Source organism: Hylaeus volcanicus, chromosome 6 (genome assembly GCF_026283585.1).
Source record: "Hylaeus volcanicus isolate JK05 chromosome 6, UHH_iyHylVolc1.0_haploid, whole genome shotgun sequence".
Taxonomy (NCBI): domain Eukaryota; kingdom Metazoa; phylum Arthropoda; class Insecta; order Hymenoptera; family Colletidae; genus Hylaeus; species Hylaeus volcanicus.
This window is the reverse complement of record NC_071981.1, coordinates 14,129,994-14,140,162: the sequence shown is the minus strand read 5'-3', so window position 1 is coordinate 14,140,162 and position 10,169 is coordinate 14,129,994. Positions and strand designations below refer to the sequence as shown.

Sequence of the window (10,169 nt, the reverse complement as noted above, 5' to 3'; positions counted from 1 at the left end):
TAAGACAATCGTACACGAATGATGTATCGCGTATAAGAAGTTCTCATTAAGAACAGCATAAAAATGTTTGGAAACGTTCATTCGACCGATCGTGGTAGGTTAGTGTTAACGTGTCGGTTTACACTTGCGTGTAAAAAATTTCAATGCTTAAGAAACGGATATTTATAGAGAGAGGAGGGATGCAATTGCTGCCTTGCACCTCCCCTCGCGTTGGGCGCGCCACTGCTTCAAGGCCCATCGCTACTTGCGAAAGCAAACGCGAGCGGGAGCGCTGAAAATCTCCGTCGGCCAGCCGGAACGCGGCACGGAAACGCGAGCGAGAGAGCTAGACAATGGCCGAGGGAAAATTCCGTGCATCGCGGCCACTAGTGCACGCGGATCGATCGCGGGATTGCGACACCGAACGCGCCTATCGATCCCGTGCCTCCGTCTAGTCATTCGCTTATTCTTCGACAACCCGCGAAATCGCGCCGCTTGCGCGCCCGAGAATCTCTCCAGTGGCGATCGTTCCAATTCGCTTTATCGCCGGCCAGACGCGACGTTAAAAACTCTCTCCTAAATAAGCGCGAGACGCTGGACGTGTTACGTAACCTCGTCGAGAGGCGCAATATCGCGGGCACGGGTAATCTCGCAAGTCCGGGACTATTCAGAAAACGCACTCGTTCTCAACGCACGAGCATCGCTATTAACACGTTGATCGCCACGTCAGCCATATATGGGTGACAGTGCTTTCCACCGAAGAACGAACAAAATTAATTCCGAATGTTCAGTATCAACGAAAATAAATTCGAATGAAATTCTTAACCTTCACTGAAGTTATAAAAATAAACACTACAATAAATGTTTGATCACGTAGCTTCCAATAGTCTGGAAACGAAACTTAATCACAGTAGAAATTTTCAAGAGTATTAGTACGGCAGTGAACGCGTTAAACGCGAACATTCTTTGCCTTTACCTTCGCGTATTTACAATTCTAGTTTAAATAGGCTCGTAATTCTGTTATGTGATGTAAAAATTGTCGTGCTTCGTACATTTTCACTATTAAAACATTTCTAGTTAGAATTCTGCACTACTGGAATTCTATTTTGCGCGAATTGTTTTTACTGGGCTCCCCAACGGACATGTTACGCAACAACCAGTGTTTTCCAAAGCGGAGGTCGTAACCCCTCGCTGTGGGGGAGGGACGCCTCGCAATCTTTGCGAGCGAGGGGAGAGAAGGGGTGGAAGAAAATTTTTAATAACGTTACTTGACACGAATAGCTTAAACATTCGTTTCTAAATGTTTCTACCCATACGTTGTCAAAGTTCAACAACAGCTGAAGTATAGTTTCCTCGTGTCATTTTAAATACCTCTTATCTTGAGCGCAGTACTATTTTCCTTTTGGTTATCGAATTGGCTGCCTTGGTAATCTCGTGTTAATAATATTTCGGTTAGATTTACCGATCGCCAATTTTCAGCGCTCGCTCCTAGCGTTCGCTTTCGCGCGCTCGCGTCAAGGATTCTCCGATCAAGCGACTATCCGGAGGCGATACGCGGAGCAGAATTTGCATAGAATCTCGCGCGACACGGCTGGAAAAAATGCGGCCAAACCTACGGGCACCGAGCCTAGAAAGTCGAGCGAAATTTCCCTCGGTCGTATATCCGTGATCCTTGTTCACTTTCAAACGCAAAATTTAAAATTTGTCTGCGATACTTGAAACTCGAAATCCCCTTTGGTCCCCATCTACATGTTAAAGTGTTATTTCTCATCTATTTAGTATGTATCCATTGAAAAATAATTTTTCTTTTGTTCGGAAAAAAAGGTAGTTCCACAGAGATTAAAATATACGATATCTTAAAATAACGATAAACTAAATTATTAACGATAATAATAATTGTTAATAGAATACCAAACTTTAAATAATTCCGAGCAATTTCTTCGTACCTAAGATATCAAAACCATAAAAATGAAATCAAAGTTGCCCGAGATGAATTTAAGGCCCCATACCACAGTGCGCGCGCGCGGTAAGTGGGTGTATTTTTAATAATTTTTTTTCGAGCAAACGATGAATGTTTTTTTTTTTCATTGATACTTCTATCCAATATATACATAAATAAGACACTACACAAATTTTCTTATCCAAATATTACGAATAGTTTGCGGTGTACGCCGCTACCAAAAGGACACTCTGCCGAAGTTGCTGCTTGGCGGTTGACAGCGATTAAGCCATACGGTTCATCTGAAGAAAAAAAAATATATATATATATTTATAAACTAGACATATAGGTTTATAGCATCAAGTAGGGAAATTTCAATATCTAGAAAAAAAAAGTGGCGGACCAACGAATTTTATTTCCCATTTTCACAGACAGTTTTCATTGTTTACGAATAAAAATAAAATAGAAGGGAATCCTTTATAAAGAAATCCCTACGTGGTGATGTAAACCTATATGTCTAGTTTATAAATATATATATATTTTTTTTTCTTCAAATGAACCGTATAGCTTAATCGCTGTCAACCACCAAGCAGCAACTTCGTCAGAGTGTAGCGGTGTACATCGCAAACTATTCATAATATTTGGATAAGAAAATTTGTGTAGTGTCCTATTTATGTATATATAGGATAGAAGTATCAATGAAAAAGAAAAAGAAAACATTCATCGTTTGCTGGAAAAAAATTATTAAAAATACACCCACTTACCGCGCGCGCACTGTGTTACGGGGCCTTAAGAAAATGATAGTGCAATTAAGCGTTCCAATCGAAGATTTTCCTTAATCGAACCGCAGTTCAGGGAGAGCATTATTCCGTAGCGCAGTCGCTGCTCTCGCATTCGCGTTCCTCCGAGTCCGACGGCGCCGTCGAGTCTCCACTGGTCTGCCAGCGAAACCAAAAAGTCGTGGCAGCCCGACTGACCTCCTGCTCCTCGTCCATCGCCGGCCGCATTCTTCTACGAACGCCGAACCGTCCAAGGTATTATCCCCAACTGCTGAATCGGAGATAAACGGAACTCGTCTCATCCATTAGGTTCCAAGTATCCGATCGGACCGTGATCGTGAACGACGGAGATGAGAGTAGAAGAAATAAAATAATGCAATGTTGATCTCTTAGCCACCGAGGATCTTAAAGACGCAAAATAAGATTTCAACAGCGTCTCGCTAATTTCTTTTGTTGGCTCTACAAAGTGTCACGTCAATCGTAACGTCAAAGGGTCAAATTGGTCAAGTATTTATATTTATAGTGGTATTTATGATTTAATTTTGCAAGAAAAATATATAATTGTTTTTAACTGTTCGAGAATTTTTTGGGTAGATAAAAATTTGGCTCGTCTCCGGCCAGTAACGCGACAGCGAACATCTCTGCCAAGCGACGAAAGCGTCACAAATGAATCGACCGGATATCGTGAATCACTGCGTCACCCGATCCTCTATTTTCGATCCTTAAGCGGAGTTTCCGCGTACGATGATTGCTAGCGCCAGTTGATTCTGTTGATTACATAAGAAGAACGATTGAATGTATCCTTTGTTTTCGATTTTATTCGCAAGTAAACTGTACTTGGTTTGTCACGGCTCGGGCACATTTATTCATAAGCACGCGCATAACACGAAAAAAGAACATATATCGGTAATGCTAGGCCACATTGGCATCATAGTATTACCAATTTCGATTCAACGCAAAATAGCAAGTTATTGTTTGCGGACTTCCATTTATTGCAAGTGGAGACCCTGCTTTAGCCTTTGCAAAGCCTGATATTTACGATACTAAGTTTGTTCGGCCGCGAAATCATGCGGAAGGTTATTTCGAATCGCGCACGGTTACGTAAACCCCCGAACGAGCGTGTGATGCGTATCTCGGGAATCGAATCTCCAGGAATTCCCAGAGTCGTCGAACTCGATTTCGGGATCGTCGACATTGATCGTATCCGGAAGCAGGGTGGATCCTCGGAAGAGAGGAACGCGCTGAACCTATTAAGTGTGGAAATCAATTCTGTGCTCTTATATTCAATCATTTATAACTCCAATTTAAGTAGATGTACTCTTTATTTTATCACGTCAGAGTACCAATCTTCTAACTCCCATTCTGATGGCCATTGTGATGCATCTACATGAACTCTAGTAGACGTACGACGTACTTTAACGTAATAAAACGACGATTAAATATTCCTATTTAAATTAGAGTTAAGGGGTTAGTCGCAATTAGGAAAATGGAAACTGACAGTTTCTTGTGTGTGTTTTTTTAAGGTATCAAATAATAATTTTTATTAACGAAATGGAAATATATCACAAAGTATGTCTTAAAGTATGTCTTAAAGAACCATAAAAGAATTTTTGTTTTTAAAAAATATCTTCCTGTTCTTCTGTTGGTGACGTCACAGATAGTGCTCGCGTCGTGTTAACGATAGAGTATCAAGGCGCCAATAGTTCGCGTGCTCGCCGTGCGCTGAAACTGACTATTTTTCTAGTAACCGATAGACCTCGATAATAGATGAGTTATGCCTCAATAAATTGTTTTAAAACCAGTTCTTCAAACTGGTGGCACCTGTAAACAAAATTAAAAGTAGATTTAGAAAATATATTAGACTAACGGGTCCCTGATCGAAGGATTTTTTATTTTCTTGTATACTTTTTTTTTTATCCTGTATTAAATCGCTTAATTTTAGTGAAAAAATTGAAAATCAACTTCGAATGTACGCCATCTTGTTTTAAATGAATTTTTTCCAAAATCCTTCGATCAGGGACCCGCTAGACTAATATATTTTCGAAATCTTCCTTTAATTTCGTTTTCAGAACAGTGTACAGAAATCTTGCTCGCCGCAAACCTATGTTTTTAAATCATCGTCTACGTCATCGACTGTTATCGACGATATAAATTAAACGTTTCTTAAAACAAAAAATGTTCTTTAGTTCTTTGAAATATGCTTTATAATATACTTAATTGTTACTTATGCAAATTATTATTTAATAACTAAAAAAAAGTCACAAAGAAATGTTGTTTTTCCTCTTTCTGACTGCGACTAACCCCTTAACAAGTGATTGAATATAGGAGTACAGAATTAATTTCTACGCGTAATATTTTCTCCAGAGGGGTGGGTTACAACGTCTTGGGATGACAGCACGCTCGTCTGTTTCTTTTCCAAACCGGGCCCGGAGCTCGAACGAGAGGCGAGCGAAACGAGTCGTGGCACGTGTTCCATGGAATCAACGCGACACAGTTGCTCGCAGTGATCGAGGAGCGTGCACGTAACGCGCGCAATCTAGATCCGCACTGACAAGCGAAGCAGGTTGGCCAAGGGTACGATGGAAACTGAGTGAATAACGAGATTCGAGGCGATGGATGATAGAAGCTACACCTGCACACGGCAATCGGTTGTTTAGACCAGTGATTCTCAACGGGGCCCAAGATCGCCGGTGAACTATACTTGTTTATTTCCTTAACCCCTTCCCGTACTTTAGCGAGTCAGACTCGCGACGAAGATTTTCGCCTAAACATGAATATCGCGAGTCAGACTCGCGACGAGATACTTGGGTATTGCGATTGTTTACAAGCATCAGTCTGGTCTGTTTAGCGGGCGTCGATGCTTACCGCTTGGGCCCGAGTTTCGACGAGGTAAATGGCACGGGAAGGGGTTAAATTTACCAATTAGTCCCATATAAATTGCCGTCGTAACAGCTGTACCGTTCGCACAGATACACATTTTCGCAGAGACCACCAATTGAGAAACACTGACTTCGTCGAATAAAGGCCCAATCCGAATAACCGTTCACGGAATAAGCATCGCGAATCGATCGTTGTACGTTTTGCTTTAATCGTTATCTGTTATTCGAAATAAAATTTTGCCCATGTTTGATCTCTAGTTCGGTAAGACACGAGCGACCGAGCGAAGCAGATAGAGGGAGCGGGAAAGGGAGACGAGAATCCGAGGAAGTCGAAAGACAAAGAGACGCGTAAAAGGAGAAAGGGAAGGAGAGGGAAGGCTGCGACCTCGCGTGCTCGAGCTCGAGCGCGAGTTTACCGGAGCACTCGCGAGCGAGTTTGCCTCGAAGCGTCCAAGAAACGAGCAATCCGTTTGACGTTGAGTCGATTACTTCCACAGAAAAAAAAGAGTCGTCTCGATTGGTTCGTCCGTCGCGACAACGAATTCTTCCAACGACGATACGTCGACCTCTTCGCTCGCACTGCGGACCGACCAGATAAACAATAACAACAACATCAACGGGCGATTGCACTCACCTCGAGGACACGAGAGATGGGAAACATTTTACTGGAATAATACGCGAACGAAATCAAACGTATAGCGATTTATTCCTCACGTTTAGGCGTGTGGCTTTATTACGTAGTATCGCTTCGTGTAAGTTCAGCTAGTCTTATTCTTGTATCGTTTCTCTATTTTATACAGTATCAAGATTATACAGGGGACAAGAAACTATTCAAATCTTTCTATTGTTACTTTTACTTTTCGAGATTTGGTATAACGGGGAAGTTCGTTCGTTCTGATTTTTATTCCTGATTTTTATCTTACAAGAGAAGTTCATCGATCAGCATAAATATAAAGAACCAGAATTATTTCTAAGGGAGGGATTCCATCATTAACACGTTGAACGCCACGTCACCTATATATGGGTGACAGAGATTTCTGCTAAGGAACTTCAGCTGTTCGTTGAATTCGTAGATTTTGACGACGATACAAAAAGTAAGTAACACGACAAACGTCAGATGTGTTAGTTTACAACTGTCTCGAGACACGATTTTAACCCTGTAGGCATTCCCTTGGAAATCAGTCCGGCATTCAACGTGTTAAAGCCAATTTTTGGCCAAAATAGAAACGAATAATGTAATTAGGTTCCCATGAGTTTTATTTCCGCAATAATTCAAATTTCTCAGCCCGTAACGATCCCTGAACTTTCCTTGTTAATACAAATCTTTTCGTTATCCGAGATTTATATCGAGATGGAGGTATCGGTCACCTCTGAACGCAGAGATGCAGGCTGGCTCCCGACGAGTAACTGGAAGTAAGTGGCACGAGCTGTCGCGTGCAAGCACGCCGCGGCGGAACGACAACAACGGAACAGGTGCGTGGAACGAGAAGGGCTCGCGTGTACGTCGGTATGCGAGTCAGTACGGGCGTACGCATACGCGTCGTTGCGTACACAGACGACTGCTTTACGAGCCGACGTGGGCGAGCATAGCGGCAAGAGGTGACGGGGGAAGACGACCAACCACCTAACATAACCTACACCTAGTTAGTCGAGATTAATAAGCGCAGAATTAGCCACCGAATCATTACTAAACAATAATTACCTTACTTCTGATGGGAGCGTAATCGCGTTTTAAGAAGATCTAGAGTATGTTCTTTTAATGGGAACAGGTGGTTTCATCGATAAATGAGATTCGTTTCAGGTTAAACTGGGTAGTTGAATATAGTAGTTGCATATAGAATGAATTTGTGAGGCATTACGTATAATATATTTTTAGGAATGTTTACGTGGATGTAACGAAAGTTATGCTGTTCGATCAAAGGAAAGAAAACGTATTTCGTCCTAAGTTGTATTAGTAAAATGCGCATGAGACAAGGAAAGGCTCGGTGCACTGCGTGCATGCAAGTTGATGACGTCACAGATAATGCTCGCGTCGTGTTAACGATAGAGTATCAAGGCGCCAATAGTTTGCGTGCTCGCCGTGCGCTGAAACTGATTATTTTTCTAGTAAGCGATAGACCTCGATAATAAATAAGTAATGCCTCAAATAAATTTCATTTTTCTTGGTTTTCAGTTTTGTTTTCTCTAATGGGACCCTCTAACGTTAATATTTTGAACGGACTTTTTTTTACGATTATATTTGGTAGCACATGCATTCGTGAACAGGATTTTCAAGTTCTTCTTCTGATGGGAATTCTCAAAATAGTAACTCCTCTCTCCAACTCTGTGACTTTGTCGGCTCCTACAGTTTCGAATGAAATGATGTATGGATGTGGTGTATAATACAGTAAATGGAAAATAGAAAGAATTTACGTCGCGAGAACGCGATATTCGTGGTTGGAATGTCATGTCCACATAGGATTTGCGATTGGATTATCATAAGATCGCGACATTTGGTCCCTTGCAGTCGGAATTTTCTGATTTCGGTACATTTCTGTTGAATCTCCGAGATGAAAACGGTAACGTCCAATGTCACGGTGAAACCGTGATATTAAATTTGAAAATAAAAATGATTTGATATCATGGCGCGAATAGAACGTAACGGAACACGAAATTCACGACTGGAATGAAAACGCATTCGAGTATCCATGACGATAAACGTAGCGAGATTTAACGTAGCGGCATTAAAAGTCGTGACTTCGTAACGCGGTGAAAACGGAGCTTTAAATCCGTGACTTTTGTATCACGGTGAAAACGGACCTTTACTGGTGTCGGAGCGACACGAGTGTTTTCCGTGTCGTTCGAATCGGGTTCACGTTTAATCATTCGGTGGACGTTGTGCATCCCTGGATTATAGAATCCTTAGCACTCACCCGAGTCGGTGTTGGTCGTCTTGAAGGAGAGCTAGGAAGAGGTTGGCAGCGATGGCGGTATCGCGAGCTCAACCACCGTCGGATCGGCTCGTGGCCGACGAGTGATCGGTCGTCGAATCGCCACGATCTCGCGACACTCGGCGTCGACGCGTTGACGAGGCTGCTTTCTCTTGGCCGCGGTCGATCGGGGCTCCGTTCATTTGACGTGCGGGAAAGTCTCGAGACGGTGTGCACCAAAACGCGTCTGCTTCGATGCGCGCAGCTTCTCTGCGAGTACTCGAGGCACGCAACAAGCACACGGGCATGCGCACTGAACGGTCGCGTTGAACCGCGCGCGCGGTACGTCGCGATTGAAAATCGGCCCAGTGCGTTCGCGACGGGAGAGCCTCGAGCAGCAACTAACCAAAACGATTCCGCGTCAGCTGCTCGTCGCAGCTGCACTGAAGTTCCGTTGCGACTTCCACCACCGTGCCGGAGTAACGAGGTTCCCCGTCCAGATAGAGGGCCAAGGAGGGAGCAGCGGGGTGGGGGCGGGAGGGAACGCTGGAGAGTCCGAGAGTGGTAGGTTACGACGGAGATGGTCGTCGGAGATGGTGGAGGTGGCGGCGGTGGAGCACGGCAAGAGAAGCTGGAGAAGTCGGTGGACGACCAGGAGATAGAGAAGGGGGGAGGAGGTAGCCGATAGAGACCGGGTCCACTCGGAACCGGCGAAGAGAACGGCGGTGGAGAAACTGCAAGGTTCTCGAGGAAGAGAGGGAGAACGCTACAACTCGGTCGTGCTCCTGTCCGTTGCGCTAGCCACGGGACTAATTCAATTATCAAAAATTAAAAGATTAATGGGACTCTAGGACGGTGGTGTGCCAACTTTTTGCGCTGGTTAGGTCGAATAATGCAACAGCTTCCACCGCTAGCCACGCTTCTGACAAATATACAAATTCATATTTCACGAATCCGTAACGTTCGTCTAACGAAATTTCAATTTGAATATCGGGATCTCTTCGAACACAACTTCAAAAACTCTGTGTCATTTTACGTTTACATGACATCTACTTTTGTCTAATTGTTACGGAGCGTCTTCGGTTACCGCTATCGATAACACCTATGTTTACGTTTGGGGACTACTTTGTATGGCTACTTCCGATCGACGTATCACATGTATCCACTTCAGAGATGTATTCTAGAAAGTACCGATCAGTTTAAGATCTCTCAAGATGTGACCTTGATATATATATATGCAATATGCAATAATCAATTATCGTCTCACAAACCTTTCGGCTGAGAATAATTTTTTACCAAAAAAGTCGACGCCCGTAGCTCGAGAGAAGAAATGATGCTGTTGAAAAGTGATGAGCGATTTTCATCGAGATGATGTTTAATCTCGTTACAGTCGTTTCTATATTACCCAAGATATTAGAACCGATCCAGACCGTACTAATGTTTGACACGTTCCTACAAACAAGTTGTTACTCCTACCATTATTTTGCGGGGATTGTTTTGATCGCCGAGCAGTGATTCCACGGACGTAACGAAGGAGAGTGAGCTAACCGCGAGGCTACACTCGAGCGCGCCGTCTCGAGAATGAGAATTGCAGGGAGAAGAAAATCGGCAAGTAACGGGCGAGAGGAAACGAGAGCGAGAGAGAGAGAGAGAGAGAGAGAGAGAGAGAGAGAGAGAGAGAGAG

The 10,169-nt window shown here is 43.3% G+C and overlaps 1 protein-coding gene across 1 annotated transcript in view; it reads right to left on the bottom strand.

Annotated features, from left to right (window-relative positions):
* LOC128878000 (BMP-binding endothelial regulator protein) overlaps window positions 1-10,163 on the bottom strand; it is a 36,386-nt gene extending 26,223 nt beyond the window's left edge. Inside the window, exon 1 of the mRNA XM_054125741.1 lies at window positions 8,489-10,163. The gene's annotated coding sequence lies outside the window, so the exon portion shown is untranslated. The remainder of the gene's footprint in view (window positions 1-8,488) is intronic.
* Between the last annotated feature and the right edge of the window lie 6 nt (window positions 10,164-10,169).